Here is a 20,606-nt window from a genome sequence, read left to right on the forward strand (position 1 = left end):
AGAATTTCCCTCCTTTTTAAGGCTGAATAATATTTAAATTGTATGTATCCAGCACATTTTGTTTATCCATTCACCTATTGGACCTACACTAGAGTTGTTCCCGCATTGTAAGTATCACAAACAATGCTGCAATGAACATGAGTGTGTAAATATCTCTCTGAGACTCTACTCTCAATTCCTCTGGATATATACCCAGAAGTGGAATTTCTGGATCACATGAACATTTTATTTTTAATTTTTTGAGGAACTATCATAGTGTCTTCCATAGTGGTTTCACCATTTTACATTCTCACGAACAGTGCCTGCAAAAAATTCCAATTTCTCTACATCTTTACCAACATTTGTTATTTTCTGTTTTTTGTTTTTTGTTTTTAAAGTAGCCATCTTAGTGGATGTGAGGAGTCTGGTTTTGATTTGCATTTCCCTTAGGATTAGTGATGTTGGGCATCTTTCCACATGCTTATTAGCCATTTGTATATCTTCTTTAAGGAAACATCTATTCAAGTCATTTGCCCATTTTAAAATCAGGTTATTTGTTTTCTTATTGTTTAGTTGTAGTTCTTTGAATATTTTGAATATTAATCTTCATCAGATACATAACTTGCAAATATTTTCTCCCATTCCATAGGTTGTCTTTTCACTTTGTTGATTGTGTCCTTCGATGCATAGAAATTTAAAAATTTTTGATGTGGTGAAATTTATTTTTTCTTTTGTTTTCTGGGCTTTTGATGTCATGTCCAAAAAAATTATCGCCATATTCAATGTCATGAAGCTTTTTCTCTATTTTTTTTTTTGGTAAGAGTTTTATAGTTTTAGCTCTTATGTTTAGGTCTTTGATCTATTTGAGTTACTTTTGTATATTCTGTAAGGTAAGGGTTCAACTTTATTCTCTTCCATATGGGTAACCAGTTTTCTGAATACCACTTGTTGAAAAGACTGACCTGGCTGGGCCTGGTGGCACGTGCCTATAATCTCAGCATTTTGGGAAGCCAAGGCAGGAGGATTATTTTAGCCCAGGAGTTTGAGACCAGCCTAGGCAACATAGCAAGACCCTATCTTCACAAAAAATTAAAAATTAGCAGGCCGAGTGTGGTGGCTCACACCTGTAATCCCAGTACTTTGGGAGGCTGAGGCAGGTGGATCATGAGGTCAGGAGTTTGAGACCAGCCTGGCCAACATGGTGAAACCCCATCTCTACTAAAAATACAAAAATTAGCCAGGTGTGGTGGCACACACCTGTAGTTCCAGTTACTCGGGAGGCTGAGGCAGTAGAATTTCTTGAACCTGGGAGGCAGAGCTTGCAGTGAGCAGAGACTGTGCCACTGCACTTCAGCCTGGGCGACAGAGTGAGACTTCATCTCAAAAGAAGAAATTATCCAGGCGTGGTGGTATATTCCTGTAGTCTCAGCTACTCAGGAGGCTGAGGTAGGAGGATCACGTGAGCCTAGGAGGTCAAGGCTGCAGTGAGCCATGATCATGCCACTGCACTCCAGCCTAGGCAGCAGAGCAAGACACTGTTTGAAAAAAAAAAAGAAAGAGAGAGAGAGAGAAGAGGAGAGGAGAGAAGACAAGACAAGATAAGTCCAAACCAGACTGTCCTTTCCCCATTGAACAGTTCTGGTACCCTTGTCATAAATCATTTGACCACATATGCAAGGGTTTATATTTGGGCTATCTGTTCTATTCCATTGATCTGTGTGTCTATCTTTATGTCACTCTGCTTTGATTATTACAACTTTGTAATAAAGTTTGACATTGGAAAGTGAGGGATCTTTAATTTTGTTCTTTTTTCAACATTGCTTTAGCTATCAAAAGATCTATTCTGAAAAGGGAAAAAACAAAGGAGAAGCTTTTCAAGTCCAAGAATGAAATAGAGTTCTCAAACATACAAAAACTGTTTGGCTTGCATATGAACACAGTAAAGGTGCCAGAACATGCTTCCAGTTTAAGAGGATCACTCTTAATAAGAATCTGAGACTGTTGTTCCCTCCTTCATCAGGTAGGTCTGCTGATTTTAGAATTAACCCTGGACTGTCACCAGTCTTCCCCCTACTCTCCTAGCCACTGAGGGTCCCAGCTGAGTCTCTTGGTTAAATGAGTTGCTCTACATAGGAAGTTGTGTTGTATTAACACCCTCAGAATCAGCAATCCAAGAACAGCAGAGCGAAGGAGATCAGTAGTAAACAGAATGAGATTTATGGGAGCCCCGCGGAGGTTGTGACCATTCAGGAGAGGGAGCTCCCTTTCCAGTTTTCAGTTTAGTGGCAGAAGGTCAGATCCTGGCAGAACAAATACACCAAATTCCGTAGGAAATACCTTTTTCAGTCCAAGGCATTGTGGCTGGATATGTGAGTGGTTATGGAAACCTTTTCTTCTCTCTTGCAGAAACACACAATCAACAAGAAATATGAGAAGAAACAATATTGTTAGCACATTGGAAGATAATGGCAGGAGGTCCATGGGAGCCTGGGACCAGTCGTCATGCCAAAGCTGAGGAAACATGAGCAAGAAGGCAAGAAGACAAGCCTTGGGAATGAAGGAAGCCAGGTGGTGCTGCAGCCAGAGGCTGCAGAGATTTTCTCAGGACCTCGTTGCTCACCCCAAGGCTTGTCCCAAGGCTCAGCAGGCTTGCTCACCCCAAGCCTTGTCCCAAGGCTCGGCAGCCTGGGGATAGGGAAAGGGCTCTTCCTCTTCATTACCCCTCTCCATCACTCTTCCCACTCCCTGGAGCTCTTGCCTTCTCAAGTATTCCCTGGTCATCACCACTGTGGTCTCTCCTTCCAAGAAATCTTTAAGCCCTTCCAAGAATCCAAGCCCCTGATTCATCCCACTCCAACCCCAAACACATTCTAGATATGCATGCACACATATACAACTCTTACACACACACACACACAGACACACACACACACGCAGCCTACACTGGACTCTTTTTTCCCACCTTAATACTGGTCTCACAAGGGTCAGCTCCCTGGTGTGGTGTCTGGGGTCCCTCACACAGGGAATGCTGAGAGATTGGCTTTCAATGGCAAACATATGTTAGAGTGTTCGATGCCTTCACACTGACAGAACAGAGTTATAGGGACTTTGAATTACGAAGGGCCTCTGGACTAGCCTGGGCAACATAGTGAGACCCTGTCTCTACAAAATAAACTTTTTAAAATTAGCATAGTGGCATGTGCCAGTGATCCCAGCTATTCAAGGGGCTGAGATGGGAGGATCCTTGAGCCTGGGAGTTTGAGGCTTTGAGGCTGCGGTGAGCTGTGATTGCACCAGTGCTCTCCGGCCTGGGAACAGAACGACACCCTGTCTCAAAAAACAAAAAACAAATAAAGAGAAGGGGTTTCTGCTAGAGAAAGAGCTGCCCACAGAGAAGTTAGTGAAACGACAAAGGTAATTAAAATAAAATAATAAAGCATATATAAGAGAAATAAAACAATAATTACTATTTCCGGAGCACTTTCTCTTTGCCCCACTCCCCTTTCCCCACGTTGCATGCCCCATGTCAGTTAATCCTGACAGCCCCATTTGGAGGTCAATATCACTATCTTCAGCTTGCTGATGATGAAACTGAAGTGAAGAGAGATGGAGCCCAATGTGCTCTCTTTTATGGAAACTATGAGGCATGGTATGGGAGGCAGAGATTTGGCCTTCATTGATTAATGTGTTCTCCTTCTGTGAATAGAGCCAGCTTATGGGGAGTTCAAACTGGGTTTCTAAAGCTGTCCCACAGCAAGGTGATCCTCCACTGTTGATGAGGAGGCAACTCACCTTCCTTTCCTGTCTGAAACTGGCACCGGTCACAGAAGAGTTGGCAGAGGGGTACTGGGGGTACTGGGTATATTAAGAGTGAGTGAAATATGGCTACTTGTCTGTTCAGAGCAGCAGCCACGTCCCACATAAAAACAGGCCTGCGGAACATTCCCTGAATGGACAGAGATGGGAGCCTCCCTTGGGCTTTCAGCCAAGATGCCATTTTCGAGGGTTTTCTCAAGGCCTCTGTTTGCTGCCTGCAGAATAGCAGAAGGAAGAATCAGAGGAAAGTCAATACACAGCAGGCATCAGCTGCAAGTGCCTAGGTCAGAAACCTCCAGCAAGTGCCCCACACAGCCCTGTAGCAACCTTCTACTTACACCAGGCCCAACAGAGGAGGGCAAAGAGGAGGTCAGACGGATGCCTAACTTTCCACCTGTCCCAGCTCCGGGCAGGCAGGTGCCCTGGGCTGCCCACTTCTCCAAGCCCTCTCACAAGCCTTCCTTTGTTCCCCTCCATTTCAAGACTTTCTTGGAAAGAAAAATGTAAGAAAGATCAGAAGCACTCTTCCCCTGCTTGCAGGGTGTGTATGTATTATTAGATAATTTTTTTCCTTTCCTGTATTCTGAGTGACCCAACAACATTCCCTCATAGCAACTGCACTTTTATATGGATTAAGAACCAAATGTCGAAAACACAACAGAAAAAGGAATCTTATTGCAGTTTCCAACGTCGGACCTGCCAAGAACTAGGAGCTTCAGGGAAGCTAAATCAATTACTCAAGAAGTTTCCATATTTTCAGCTTTTCTCAAGAAAAGCTGGAGGGACACTCAAACCTACCTTTCCAAAAAAAAAAAAAAAAAGTGCACACATGGCGGTGAACTGATAACTGAGGAATTTCCACGGTCTGCATGTTGGAAGGAGGGTCTATCTAGACATTTGCCAAGGACACTAAAGCTGATTCCAGAAGGCCTCTGGAATTGCAACCGAAATGACCCTTTCAATTAGTGAACTTTTCCAGGTTAGTTAAGAAATTTTCACTGTTCTGTCAGTAAATTCAATAATTTGAAACTCAGTGTTCTGAAATAAAAAAAAAAAAAAAAAGGCTGAGCACATGGACTTTACTGTCTTCTTTCTAGAATCTTCTTGAGAATTATGTAATATATCTTTTTTTTTAAAGTTTCATTCAGCTTAACACAACTCACCTAATGTGTGTTAAACACCTGGTGTGAGGATTGAGATTCAGTAAAGACACAGGAGTTCACAATTTAGAGGGAAAGACAGGCATGCAAGTAAGACCCACGGACATATGTAATCCATACTTCAAAGGCGAGAGTGTCTATGTGGGGGGAAATGATTTGGCTTCAGAGGGGCAGAAAAAACTAAAAAATAATGGAGACAAATGGCCTTGGTCGGCAAGGTAAAAAAGGCAATCCCAAAGGAAGGGCTTTCTTTGTGCTACAAATTTCACACACGTAATCATATTTCATCCACACATGCACAGGTGAGTTTCAGTGTTACAGGATTTGTCTATCCATTTTATAAGTGAGGTAATTATGATTGAGATAATGAGAGTCAAAGTTACTTGTCCCAGGTTACTAAAAAAGTAAATCACAGTTTGGACTCAAGCAGCTAACTTACCATCTGAGTTAGAGTCTGTGAATTAGACTCAAAGTTTGTGCCTGATTGCAGCAGACTGGTTTTGGTCAAGAGGGAAGGTAAGGAGTTCTGTTCTTAAAATGCCAAGCTTAAGGTCCATGTAGCAGAAGATTAGCTGGGAATAAAGATCTGGGATTAGAAGGGAGTTTGGAGAGAGATATGAGAGTACTGAACAGATTGGTGGCAGCTGAGGTATTTGTGAGCCTGAGGAAGTTTGTCCTGGGCGGGGATTTGGTAAGAAAAGCAGCAGCAGCAGCTATTAGGCTGGTGCAAAACTAATTGCTGTTTTTGCCAATAAAAGTAATGGCAATTACTTTTGCACCAACCCAATAGAGTCCTGGGTTATGGCAGGAATTAAGGGATGAACAGAGAAAAGAGGGAGAGGGGCTGAGACAGTCAAGGGAGTGGAGGAAATACAGAAATCGGAAGAGAGGAGAATCTTAAGGAATGAACAGTGTCAAGACATGACATAAATGCTGCCAAGAGCTCATACAGAATGAAAGTAGTCATTAAAGTCACCAACCAGTTGGTGTCAGACCAGATTTAGAACCCAGGTCTGTTTGTCTTGTAATATCATGCTCTTAAATATTATGCTTTTCTGATGTAGAAACATTTCTAACATAAATTGTTACAAAAAGTCTGACAGCTATGAAAATTTTCTCGAAAGGTGCCTTAATTGAAATATTTTCCTGGTGAGGCCAGACACAGGAGCTGTTTGTCCATTCACTCACTCATTCATTCACCCATGCACTCACTCATCCACTCATTCGTGTACCCATTGATTCGCTCATGCATTCCACAAATTTTTTTTTGAGCCTCTATAATAAGCCTGGCACCAGTCAGGTAAGCAAGGCTTCCCACTACCTGGGGACCTGAGTCTTCCCTGAAGGATCTTGCAGCCTCAGAGGAAACTGTCACTTGAACAAAGACGCTCACGTGTCTGTTGAACAGGATGTGAGACAAAACCACGGGGGGTTCCAAAGGCATGGGGCTGCTCCCCCTGAGGAGTCAGAGAAGCTTCAAAGACAAGAGGGCCTGATCCTGGTCCTGTGAGCTGCATCATGTGAGGCAGATGGGAGAAAATGCAAGGCTGGGCGGTCCTGTGAGGTGAGGTGTGGGCAGTGCAGGCTGTGTGGAGACATGAGGGAGCCGCGTGGCCAGAGTGAGTTCCCACAGGTCAACACGCTGCCTTCCTCCTGACATCTGATGTATCAGCACACCACCTGCATAATTATTTGATGTTTTTACTTAAATCAACCATTTTAAGATAGTTTAGCTTCAAACTTTAAAATCCACAAAATCGCTGTTTTGATGCAGTATTTATTTTTCCTAAGACATTAAAATTTCAAAAAAGATATTTAACTGTGTATCTTGTAAACAACCTGTCCTAGGCATAACAAAATGTGAACACCTCAGGCCAGAGGGTAAAGATGAGAGTATAGAGGGATGGGTCTTACATTTGGGAGTCCCAGCAACCCTTTGAGAGCATGATGGAAACAACGCAGCCCCTCTTTGCACCATGTGTGTAAATGCACTCCCAAGTGATATTTTGCAAGTTATTTCAGGATGGAAGGGCCCAGGGGTTCCTGGATGAGAGGTGAAGTCACCCTGCTGTAGGAGTAGGAGGGCCCTATTGTAAGTGGTTGTGTTACAGCACAAAAGAGCAAATGTGCACCCACCTGCTATTCATCTTATTTGGATTCCTGGAGACCACCTGGTTGCACTCAATAGCCAAGAAAAATTTTCAAGAACCTTCTCTTCTCAGCAATATGAATACTGTAGCTATAAGAGGTCCAGGCAATGCCATGGGCCTTAGCCTGTGTGCACTGGGTACTTTGCCCCTCTACTGACTACAGGAATAGACTGAGTTAGCAGGCAACTGGTGGCAAAGAAGAACACCACTGGGGGCAAAGGCCAGATCAGCGCCCCAGTGCCCAAGTGCTTCTCAGACCATTGGCCAGCCTGTGGGGCAGAGAAACAGGGAGTCCAGCAAGCCCATGCTGAGAGGGTCTGGAAGGGGCAGCTGGAGAAGAGCCATGCTATTCAAATTCTCAACTCCATTTTTGAGGCTGGGGGCCTCATTAAGTGATGCCCCCATCACCCCTAGAAAAAGGCCTAGACAAGAAGTAAGGTTTGCCTCTGTTGGCGAATACCTCCACTCAGAGGCCACTCCATCTTCCTCAAAAGACCAGAAAGAAGGGCAGACTGAAGGAAGGAAGAAAGAAAAGAAGCTAAGAAGGATGAATGGACACGCAGAAGAAGAATGTGGCTGCTGCTTTAAATGTACCAGTTTAAGCTCCAAACACAGTAGCTAAGAGCTCATGTTAAATGGTGAATAAATGAAAAGGTCAGCATGTCTAGGGACCCAATTACCCTCAGCCTGGTGCACAGGAAGGCCCAATTAGTCTCATCAGCTTGCTTCTGTGGGGCTAGATGTGAGCAGCTCTGACCCCTCCAGCCCCGGCAAGATTGTGTTCATGGGTCCAAATGCTCCATGGTCAGCCTTGTTTTCTTAAGGCTCAGACTCGGCTCTAAACACTTGATGGCTTGACCCAAGGAGAAAAAGTCTGGCCCAGAGGTAATGAACTGTTAGTTCTCAATCTGTTTTACTTTCATGGAAAATGAGAATTCTCTTGACCACACAGATATTACATGAATCAAGATGTATTATGCCCCCATCTGCCTTGCACACACACACACACGCACTGCTGAATTCAAATGATCTAGGTTGGACCATGCCAGCATATCATAATTTAAATGCTCTCAACACAATGAGAAGTGTAATTAAGTTGCTCACATCTATTGCATTGTATTGGTTTCACGACCTATTATACTCAGCATGCCATGGTTATCCTAAGCAAAACAGTTTGATACTAACACCCTGTCACTATAATGTACATGGGCAACACTGATAGGTTCAAACCTCTGTGGAGACGGAAACTTTGCATTTTGACAATCTCATCCTTCTTTTTTAGCATTTCCCCTCCCTTGTGTCAATTATCTTTTCCATATCCCTCACCTACTTGGTCCCCCAAGACCCAATTCCATTTTCCCTTTCTTCAAGACCTTGCTCTCAGATGGGGACAAGTTCAGCACACGGGGCCAGCTCAGACCCATCACAGGTCAATAGTTCTTCAAGTCTGACTCAGGAACCACCTGAGTCAAAACATTTGGGTGCTTGTTAATTCAAGTTCCTGGGCTCTGCTAACTGAATCACAATTTCTAGGAATGGGAAAGAGAAAGAAGCATTTTTAAAAAGTTTCCTGGAAATTCCTGCATGTGAACATTTGCACGCATACCTCCCATCTCCTCCCCCCGGACTGTAAAACCTCTAAGGTAAGTTATTTGACCTGCTAGAGCCATAACAGAAGTTGGTAAACCATAAAGACTTGGAAATTTGAAGACACCATTCTAAGAGTTGGTCTCAGCTGGGGATGTATAAACATGTTTGGGTCCCGGAGTTTCTACTGTATGCAAGCGTCTCAGATGTAGTTTTTGACAGCTACCTCTGCAAAAGCCAACAGATAAGTAGGGAAATTTAAATGGCCATACTGCATCATACAAAGGACAAAAAAGAGAACCAGGGTGGTAGGAGAGCAGGTAGTGGAAGAGAGGCCAGAAAGGAAAGTAAGACAGGAGAGATGAAGGGAAAAGAAGTTTGCAGTTGTTGATCTGACTTACTGCAAATTCTGAAGATTTAGTGTTCAGATGTCCCCTCACTGAGAGAGCTAATGGTTCCTGAACCACCTACAATTTAATTGTTGAATGACCAAATGTTTGGGCCTGGCTAATTTCCTTTGTCCTCTACACACTAGGCCATACAAAACAGGGGCTTAAACTAGGGTTTTTTTGGCCCCACTCAGTGGCTCATGCCTGTAATCCCAGGACTTTGGGAGGCCAAGGCGGGTGGATCACAAGGTCAGGAGATCGAGACCATCCTGGCCAACATGGTGAAACTCTGTCTCTACTAAAAATACAAAAATTAGCTGGGCATGATGGCACATGCCTGTAGTCCCAGCTACTTGGGAGGCTGAGGCAGAAGAATCGCTTGAACCTGGGAGGCAGAGGTTGCAGTGAGCCGAGATCTTACCACTGCACTTCAGCCTGGTGACAGAGTGAGACTCAGTCTCAAAACAAACAAACAAAAACTGGGGTTTTTTGGTTTTTCCCCACTCAAATGCACTCACTTCAGGAGCCTAGAGATACAGCTCTGTGTCATTCAGAGGTGGCATTCTGCATAGAACACAAATTAGTCTCCTGTGGCTTAGCCAGTTTATTTTTCTCTGATGACACATCTGAAGGAAGGTTCTACCATATTTTTAAGGTTCAAGGCTCTTTCCGTCTTTCTGGTCTGCTTCCTTAGAATGTAGTGTACTTATGGTGAGTCTATTCTTGCCTTTCCATTACATTCCAGGCAAAAAAGAGGAAAAGACAGGCAACAAGAAGGAGAGGATTACTTCGTATCAGGAAAATGAAACTTTCTCTGAATCCCCAGCAATCTTCTGTTTCCCACTGGTGAGAATTGTCTGAGATGGTGAACTCCAGTGCAAAAAAAAAAAAAAAAAAAAACATGAGAAATGTAGCTTTTATTTTTAAAATGTAGGACATTGTCTCCTTGAACAAAACTGGGATTCTATTAGCAAGGAAAAAGATGCACATGGGTACTAGGTAGTTAACCAGCAGTGTGTACCCCAAGTCTGGAGATGGGCACTTGGCCTATTTGGGGAAGATAATTCTTTTGTTGTGTGTATTTGCTTGTTGGTTTAGTTCTACAGCCCTTACAGCTGTGGTGTGAAAAGCAATAATATGAAGTTCCTTTCTTGTTCATATAATCCCCCAGCTTTTAGCATGTGCTTCAAGCATCTTCAGTCTAATTTTAGGTTCATTCATTCATTCATTCATTCATTGAGACCCTACTAGATACTGGGCACAGGGCTCCACTCCATGAGCATGATGGAGTGAAGGTGGCTCCATCATGAGCTTGCATTCTAGTAGAGCGGGGGGGATGCGTGACCAGGTAAGTACAAGGTGGAGAGAAGAGTGCCATGACAAGTGAAGTAAATGATGCAATGGGGTACACAATATGCCAGGTATGCAGCCCATTAGGGGTTAGGGAGGGTGCTCAGAGAAGAGTAAGAGAGGAAGGTAATGGAGATGAGTGGGTGGGTCATTCTAGGAGAAATGGTAAGTATGATCTAAAGAATTTGGAGGAAGAACGTTGGCCTTCTGGAAATTTTGAAAGTTCAGAATATCTGAAATATAGCCTTTGAAACAAGGAAAAGCCACCAGGAGGTAGGCAACAGTCAGATTGTGATGCCCTTGTCCAGAAAGCACAGGGAGCCAATGACGGGCTTGAAGTGGAAGTCACAGATGGCCACAGACAGTCATGTTGTAACCTTGACCTGTCTGGAAAAGACTATTTTTACCACTGTGGATCAATCAGTTGAGACAATTCCATTCCAAATCATTTTGTTCTTACTTGGCAAAGCAACTGGGTAGAAAACAGATAATTTTCTTTTTCAGTCCTTTTTAGCAGTACTATGCAGACACAACTTCCAAAATTCAGAAATCAGGGAGACCAGACCATATTGCTAGCGTCCTCACCAACCTGGGACATTTCAGGCCATCATTTCAGGTTTTAGTGAACTGCCCTGTCAAGACTTGGCATAAGCTATTAGCATAGAAGGCAGAGAATTCTTGATTTAAATAATCCTATGGGCCAGCCTGGGTAACATAGTGAGGCCCCATCTCCACACAAAATTTAAAAATTAGGCCAGCGTGGTGGCATGCACTTGTGGTCCTAGCTACTTGGGAAGCTGAAGTAGGAGGATCACTTGAGCCCAGGAGACAGAAGTAGCTGTGTGCTGAGATCGTGTCACTGCACACTAACCTGGGCAACAGAGTGAGATTCTTATCTCAAAATAAACAAATAATCAATCCTGTGGCACTTGGTTCCTACTACATTATCTATGATGCACTAATATGTCCTCCAACTATGAGTAATCATTACAGCACTCCCCTCTGTATCCTCCTCCCTTGGGGGTGGTCTGACCTGTTTCCTCCCTTTCTCCTCACTCACCACCCTGGGCTACTCCCATAACTCAGGGGCAACGATCTCACTTCTAACCAATGAAGACTCACCTTGGAATTAACTTTTTATCATAACTGTAAAGACCAAACAGAAATGTCAGCATACATTCAGAATTTATAATGTATGATTAATCCAGGATGGAAATTGGGGTGGTGTGGGAAATCCTTAGATACTAAATTAAAATGTGTGAAAAATTCAAGCAGCAGATAATTTGGAAATCTAATCTTAAAATTTCTCAGCAGGAAAATGTAAAGGGAGGGACGAGAGGAGGAAGTAAAGAGTGCAAGGAAACATGTAAAATGAATGTTTATTTGCTTATTATCTTATAACCATCCTCTTTATATGTATTTTCCAGGCTGTATGTTATCACTGCCTTAATGGATGAGTCAAAAATCAGAAGGGTTAAATGAACTCCTAAAGGATGAAAGCCAGGCTTTCCATTTCACCAACCATTTTTCAGAAGAGTAAGGCTTCCAAATGAAACTCCATTTTGCCTACTCTCAGAAAAACCAAAAAAGCAGAAGATGTAGAATCACTGAAGATCTTAATAATGAAAAAAAAACAGCTTCTGGAAAACCTATGTCCACATAAAAACCTGCACATGGCAGCTTTATTCATAATTGACAAAAAGTGGTAGCCGAGATGTCTTTCAAGAGGCAAGTAGCAAAACTGTGGCACATGTATACAATGGTGTATTAATCAACAATAAAACAAGTGAGTTATCAGGCCATGAAAAGACATGGAGAAGCCTGAATGCATACTGTGAAGTAAAAGATGCTGTCCTGAACAGGCTGCATTCTGTATGAGTACAACTCTATAACATTGTGGAAAGGACAAAAGCTGTAGAGATAATAAAAGGATCAGTGTTCTGCAGGAGTTGGGGAGGCGAGAGATGAGGGATGAACAGGTGAAGCCATGAGATTTTTAGGGCAGTTAAACTATTACTTATGATACTGCAATGATGGATACATGACATTATGTATTTGCCAAAACTCATAGAATATACAGCACAAAGAGTGAACCTTAATGTAAACTATGGGCTCTGCTTAATAATAGTGTAATAATATTGGTTCATCAATTATAACAAATGTACCAAAATAATACATGTTAACAACAGGGAAAACTGGGGAGAGGAGGGGGAAGGTATATGGGAACTCTCTGTACCTTTTCTTCTGAGCAATTTTTCTGAAAACCTAAAACGGCCAAAAGTAAAGTCTACTGGGAAAAAAAAAGTCTCTGGCATGGGTTTTTCCTAGAAGGAAGGCAAGGGAGTTTCAGTTGCTAGCAGTGGGCCTGGGAGACAAGGGGCTTTACAGGGTGTAGGAGGCTGTTTCATGGACATCCATCCATCCAGTCATGTGCCTGACCCCACCCACAGAGGTGGAGGGGGTGTGACAACACTGCTGACTCAGGAGGTTCCAGAAGTTACATGCAGAATCTGGGGGTAGTCTCTCCCTTCTGACTTGGGGGTGTTCTGACTAATATGTGACTAAGAATTTTCAAGGAGACATGATCGGATATAGCCGAGGCCCCATTGTCTTTATAAACAAGCAGCACTCACCTTGTAGAGTGTAACATTTAGAGAGTTCAGTGACTCATGCTCACGTCATGGAGTCTGCAGATGACTGAGTTTTCAGGTCATCGCACTGCATGTAGGCTGGCTTGCTGGGGAGTCCTCACGAGGGCTCCCACATCACTGAGGACATCAGGGGAGGAGGGCATGAGGAGAGGCTGACTAAGCCAGTCTTTGAGCATTCAGAACTGATCATCCTTTTATCTGTTGTCTGAAAGACATGCCAAAAATACGATTTCGGTGCCATCTTGTTCCCTAAAGCTCTTCTCTGGGGGTATATTAGAGAGAATTCCAATTAACACTACTGAAAGCTGAACACTTAACACTTCAACAAGCCCATGAAGGAGGCACGATTGATATCCCAGTTTTACAGATGTGAAGACCCAGTCTTACAGAGGTGAAGTAGCACACACTATAGTACCCAGCCAGAGCATACTGGTGTTGTCTGTCCCCAGAGCCAGAGAGCTGAATCATTTAGGTTCTGTCATGAACTACATGACTACATTTTAGTCAACAATGGACTGTACATAGGAAGGTGGTCCCATAAGATTATAATACCTTATTTTTACTGTACCCCTTCTATGTTTATATACACAAGTGCTTATCATTATGTAACAATTGCCTACAGTACTCAGCACAGTAACATGCTGTATAAGTTTGTAGCCTTGGAGCGATAGGTTATACCATAAAGTCTAGGTGTGTAGTGGGCTCTGCCTCCTAGGTTTGTGTGAGTGCACTCCGTGATGCTCCCACAGCGATGACTTTGCCTAACTATGCACTTCTCAGAATGGATCCCCAGTTGTTAAGCAACTCATGACTGTATGTTGCTTTCCAAATTGATCACTTGGGATGGCCAGTGATGCTGTTAGTCCTCTCAGGGATTATTTAGTGTTAGACAGAAACAATAAATTCTACTGACTTTATTTCTTAAAGCCTTTCTTTGACCACCCTTATTCCATGCTAGTTTTCTGAACCTATCCAGGGTCTCAACTTCAGAAGAACTAAAACATTCCTTCTTTCTCTTGGCTTCTAGGTCTGTTGCTGTAATGCATGTTCCCTCTGCACTGATTTTATGGATAGGATGTAGGGACCAGATGCTGGAGGCACTGCCTCAATACCTGCCTGCCTGAGTTAGGAATGATCCTTAGCACCCACCAAGGACTTCCTAAGTGCTGGACCCTGTGCTAAGCCTGTTTCCTGCATGATCATTTAATCCTCAAAACCTATGAAGAAAATCCCAATATCCACCCAGTTTACAGATGAGGAAAGCCAATTTGGATGGGTTCATCAACTTGCACAGAGGCAGAAGGTATGGCATCTGCTGGGATGACATCTGTACTGTTTCGGATGCTTGGAGCCCCCGCATGTTGTGATAATGTGGTGATTACTCAGCTAACGTAGATCAAAGAGGAATTTAAAGTCTTTCATATCACAGACTCTTTGTGGTCTTTAGACGATCATTAAAAAATTAAATATGTCCCTGTTATGTCTATTTTCTCCTAATGTTTTCCTAATGGGAGTGTGAGACTTTTTTACATGAGACAACTGGTTTATATTCCCCAGGAGCCAAGTGGAATGCCATGAATGAGAATGTCATTGCCCTGAATACCTTCGATGCTCTCATAACCACAAATTGTAGTACATATAAAGTGGATGGACAAACTTCCTGCATATTTGTCCCTTTCATTCCTGGCATGCTTCTTATACCGCAGAACATTATGCATATCCAGGAACTGAGGAGTCTTTTGAAAGGGAAATTCCCCCTCCTACCAATACAATGTAAGCTTCAAACCTAGTCAGTGTCATTGGGGGATTTACCATTTTTCTGCTCATGGTCACCACAGTGTCACCAAGGAGAAGAGCAACCACATCCCTTGACCCACCCTCAGCCCTGCCCTGGCCAAGGTCCTTTCTTCAAGGCTGATGCCCTTCACTAATGGTACCGAGAGCAATCCCTTCCTTGGGACTCTTGCCCTGAAATTTCCCAAGACGTCTTGGAAGGCATGGATGCAGGGTGAGGATGGGAGGTTTTAGAGGACCAGCCATTAAGGCCCTAGGCTAAAACACTGGACTTCTTTTTCCAGATTGCTTCTGCTTCTAAAAGAGAATGTATGAATTAACCATTTCTCTCTGACATCTAGAAACATCTAGAAAGATCTGTTTTTGTTTTTGTATAAACTTTTTTTTTAAGTATAAAACTTTTTTTGGGGGGAGAGATGGAGTCTTGCTCTGTCGCCCACGCTAGAGTGCAGTGGCATGATCTCAGCTCACTGCAGCCTCTGTAGACTGTACAAGACTTCTCACGTAGATGGGCATGTTAATACTATCTAAAGATAATCAGATTGTGTTTACCTAAATATTCATTTCTGAGATACCATAACTTCAGTTTCATTGTCCTTTTACTTTAAGTTGTTGCATTAGTTTCACTGAATATAAATAGAATTAGTATCAAGGCATCAGTGTCAAGATGAATGCAGCTTTCTGCCCTGGACTCCCAAAATTTCACAGAGCTTGATGGCAGGACAGCATTTTTCTCCAGGAACTCCTTAGTACAGCCAGGTCCAAACTATAAAATACAGACAACAAACTAGATGCCTGCAGGAGTCAAGCAAGTCGTATGAATGGATGGTTCAATTCAAGTGCTGGGGACAGTGCTGACCAGGTAAAGATGAGAAAACATACCCCCTTTAGCAGGGGACCATCACCACTCTGTGGTTGCCAGGAGTAGGACTGGCTACATAATATGGGAGGCCCAGTGCAAAATGAAAACGCAGGGTTATTTGTCAGGAAGACCTACTCAGGCCGCAGGCCCATGAACCTGGCCCTGGCCAGGAGGCAAGGTCAGACCAAGGTGATGGTGGCAGCAGGTGCAGCTCCAGAGCATACATAGACCTGCGTTTGCACACCCTGTGAGACTGCTCAACTCAGAGAAATCCCGGTATGAATGTTGTAAAAAGTGTGCTGGCCTCCAAGGCCTCTCCTGGAGTCCACTCCTCGACCCATTTCGACTGCTCCGGGACTTACAAATGGTAACATGTGCAGAGTTCCTGAGATCACCTGCACGGGTGTTTGATAACTTCTCAAGGGGCTTTCCAGAAAGCTATGGGTGCATGGCTGAACTCAGGTTAAAAACCTAATACACCTTCTTTTCCCTTCTTTCCATTCTAAAAAGAAATGGATGTCTTCCTTCCAACTATAGAATTTAACATTTTTTCACCTTTATTCATAACTCATTTTATTTAACTTTTCAATTATTTTATTTAACACAATTGATTCTTATTTTATTTTAAAATATTCTTACAGTGGCTGGGCGCGGTGGCTCACATCTGTAATCCCAGCACTTTGGGATGCCGAGGCAGGCAGATCACAGGTCAGGAGTTCGAGACCAGCCTGGCCAATATGGTGAAACCCTGTCTCTACTATTTTTAGTAGTGGTGGTGGGTGCCTGTAGTTCCAGCTACTCGGGAGGCTGAGGCAGGAGAATCACTTGAACCCAGGAGGCGGTGGTTGCAGTGAGCTGAGATCGCGCCACTGCACTTCAGCCTGGGTGACAGAGTGAAACTACGTTTCAAAAAAAAAAAAAAAAAAATCATACATTGATTCTCTTTCAAACATGGAAAATAATTATATTTCAAACATATTGAAAATAATATACAGACATCCAGATATATCCAACCCTAGATTTAATAAATGTTGGCATATTGCCATATTTCTTTGACATCTGTTTGTTTTAATAAAGAAATAATTGCACATATATTGGAAATGTCCCCATATATTCCCTTCCTTTTTATCACAGAATTAACCAAACTCTTGAGAGTTTTATAACTTTCCTATCAATGGTTTTATACTTTGATGCATAAGTAACTAGATAGCATTATGTCTTCTTTTTAATTTACCAAAATTATATAATGCATTTGTAACTTGCTCTTTATCCCTTCAACACTTACAGAGTATGTATGTTGATACATGTAGATTTAGGATATTCATTTTAAGTGCTATTTAGTAAGCTCCTATGCATATAGGACAACTTATACATGCCCATGTCTTAGGCTTCTTTCTGATTGTTTGCTATTTTTTAACGAACAATGTGCAGCGACGATTAGGGTATATGGTTCTTGTGCATATATTTCTTAAGAATATGTACCCAGGTTGTAGGGTCTGAATAGCCTCAGTTGGGAGCAGTTTGACAATATCCACTCAGGGGGCTGTACTCATTTACATTCCCACAATCGATATTTGAGAGTTCCTCAACTACACTTCCTCTGTCTTACTTGTTATAACGAGGCATCCTTTTTTTTTTTTTTTTGCCGAATTGTTGAGTGTGAAGAGACATTTCATTGCTGATTTAATCTTCATTTCCCTGTCACTAATGAGATTACATGTCTTTTCATATGTTTATTGGCCATTAGGGATTTCTCTTCTGCTATGAACTTATTTATATCCTTTGCCATTTTTTAAAAAATTGGGTATGCTTTTATGAGAAAGCGCTTTATAAGTTCTAGATATGGATTCTTTGTTGGTTAAGAGTGTAACAAGTTTCTTCTCCTAGTCTGTGGCTTGCTTTTTCACTAAGCTTGGATTGCCTTTTGTTATACAGAGGATTTTAATTTTAATGTAGTTAGATTAATCATTCTTTGTTTTCACAGTCTGTGGTTTGTGTGTCTTGGTTAGTGAATCCTTCTCCATCCAAGCTTATACAGATATTCTCCAAGATACAATTCTAAGTATTTTTAGGTTTTGCTCTCCACATTTATGCCTTTAATCCTCTGGAAAGTAATTTTCTGTATAGTGTAAGGTAGGATTCTAACTTTATGTTTTTCTGAATGGAAGTTTCCACAGAATCATTGAATAGTGTATTTTGTCTCCTCTTCCTTGCAATGCCACTCCGGGCATCTATCAAATTCACATACGTGCATGTTGTCTTGCACTGGTCTATTTATCCATTTCTGCACTATTATGCCATTTTCATTACCAGAGCTTGATCATGATTACTGATGCCTAATATGGGAAGTTCACCTTTGTATTTGTTAAGATGCTTTGGGCTGCAATTCACATTGACATAAAAATGGGCTTTTATAAAATGCCATATAATAAGAATAATGAAGGAACTGGCTATTGCTTTTTCAACAATCACTTCCTAATGAAAATCTTTTCAAAGACAAAAAGAGAAGTGCAGGCGTGAAGGACATCTTACTTTGATCAGAAAAAAAATCCCTTCCCAGAATCCCTGCTGGGGATTGCTCCTTACACACCATTGCCCAGCAGTGGGTGACATGAGCAGCCATTCATCACTGCCTGGAAAAAGAAATGGGATTGTAGGAACTGTTTTATTATTGTCAATTTGTCCATCACTCCTTACAATTCTATTTTCACTGCATCTATTTTAGGGCTCAGATGCTGGATGTACAAAGATTCAGGATTGTTATCTTGCTGACAAATTGTTCCTTTTATTCTTATGTAAGAATATATTTTTATTTTTTCTTTATTTCTATATTTTTATTAATTTGTATTGTTCTGAAGGTTATTTTGTCTAAGATTAATATTAATGTATGTTTTTTCTTTTGATGAATGCTTTCCTGTATCTCTTTTCTCATTCCTTACTTTCAAAGTATATCTCTTTATGTTTACGTATTTCTCTTGTACACATCGGTAAGGTTGGGCTAGGCTCTGCTGTGGCAATAAACAGCTCCAACGTATCAACAATTGAGCAAAACAAAAAACTGCAGGTCCCTCAAAGCTCCATGGGGGGTTCTGTTCCACTTCATCCTTACCCTGGGGTCCCAAGAAGTCATTGTTTGCACCATTGCTAGTGGTTTTTGCAGAAAGAGAAAACCTGACATGCTGTGAACTGTTAGCATTTCCACCCCAAACTGGCACACACCACTTCAGCTCACACCATATAACAGTTATACGTCACACTTCACTCCTGGGGTAGGCAAGTGACATCCAAATCATGAGTCCAGGATGAAGATAAGGAAAATTTAGTGATCAGCATGAAAAACTGCCATGACAGATGTTTGGATCATTAAAATAATATTCAATCTGAGAAGCTATATTAATTGATAAGTTTATATTTATATTTATGACAAATACTGATATTAACTAATTTGTGTCTTCTCTTTATCCTGCTCTTATTTCTTTTTTTACACTTTCTTTCTTTCACCTATTGGGAAAAGTATATTCTATTCCTATTTTTACATGCTTATCTTAAAATTGTAATGCATATTTAGCACAGCAAATCAATATTTATACTCTTGTCCTAAACATTTTAAAGAATTCAAAATACATTAGTTCTATGGAGTGTTTCTTATCTTCCATTGTGCTCTTTTCTAGCATTTTAGTTCCACCTGGATTTTAATTCTCTTCTCAAATACTTGGTTTTAATATTTTTAAGTCAATGCTTTTGAAGAAATGTATCCAACATTTTAATAAATCCTCTATTCACCATCAATTTTTGCATTCTATTCCTCATTCCAGGGTTAATTCTCATCTAATTTAATTACACTCTTAAGATGTTTCTTCAATAAGCATCTTTAAAGAAGAAACTTCCATTCATTGTTTATCTGAAAATCTTTTCCTTTTGCTTTCTCTCCTGAGTAGAAGTTTAGCTACCCCAGAATCCTAGACTGGCAGTTGCTTTCAATATAAAGTTAATAAGTACTTTGAAGATAATATTCTGTTGTCTTCAGGTCTCTATTTTGGTGATGACAAGATTATTATTTTATTTTTTATTTAGAATACCCCTTTTTGTTCTAGCTGCTCTTAAGACCTTCTGCCTGTCTTTGGCAGTCCATTGTCCACATATAAGGTATCTAGGTGAGTATTTTGTTTAATCCATTCTGCCTAGGATTCATTGAGCTTTCTACATCTCAGAACTGATTAATTTAATCAATTCCAAAAAATTCTCTGCCATTATGTTTTTGAATATTGGCTCTTTCTTTTCACTCTGTTATTTTCTTTCTGGAATTTTAATTTGATATATTTTAGGCTGCCTAAGACTATTCTTCATATTCCTTTACTTCTCTTTCATATTTCAATTTATGTATCACTCCATGCTGCATTCTAGGTTATTTCCCAGATTTTATATCTGTGTTTATTGAGTCTCTCTCCTACTATGTTTAATGCATCATTGAGTTTATCCTTTAAGTTTTTAATTACTTTTTCTGTGGAAAGACACTCTATGTATTTTGGGGACTACTTTTTGGTTAATTAGATTGTTCTTTACACACAGTGTCATGCCTTTCATCATGTTCTCTGTTCTTTTAATATCTAATAATTTTAGATGTTCTTATTTTATAGTTTCTTTCAGATTATTCCATGACCTCTAGTTGTTGGGGAGGCGGGCATTAATACTCCCATCATTGACTCTCTATTACGATGAATAATTACTTGTTATTTCCCATGTTTTTCTTGCTAGCTCATCTTCATATTTTTCAGACTGAAAGTTTTTCTGAATGATAATTTCTTGCATAGAAAGTAAGTCATTATCTGATTCTAGCATCATGTGAACTGAACTATTACAGATTCACC

Source organism: Pongo abelii, chromosome 6 (genome assembly GCF_028885655.2).
Source record: "Pongo abelii isolate AG06213 chromosome 6, NHGRI_mPonAbe1-v2.0_pri, whole genome shotgun sequence".
Classification (NCBI taxonomy): Eukaryota; Metazoa; Chordata; class Mammalia; order Primates; family Hominidae; genus Pongo; species Pongo abelii.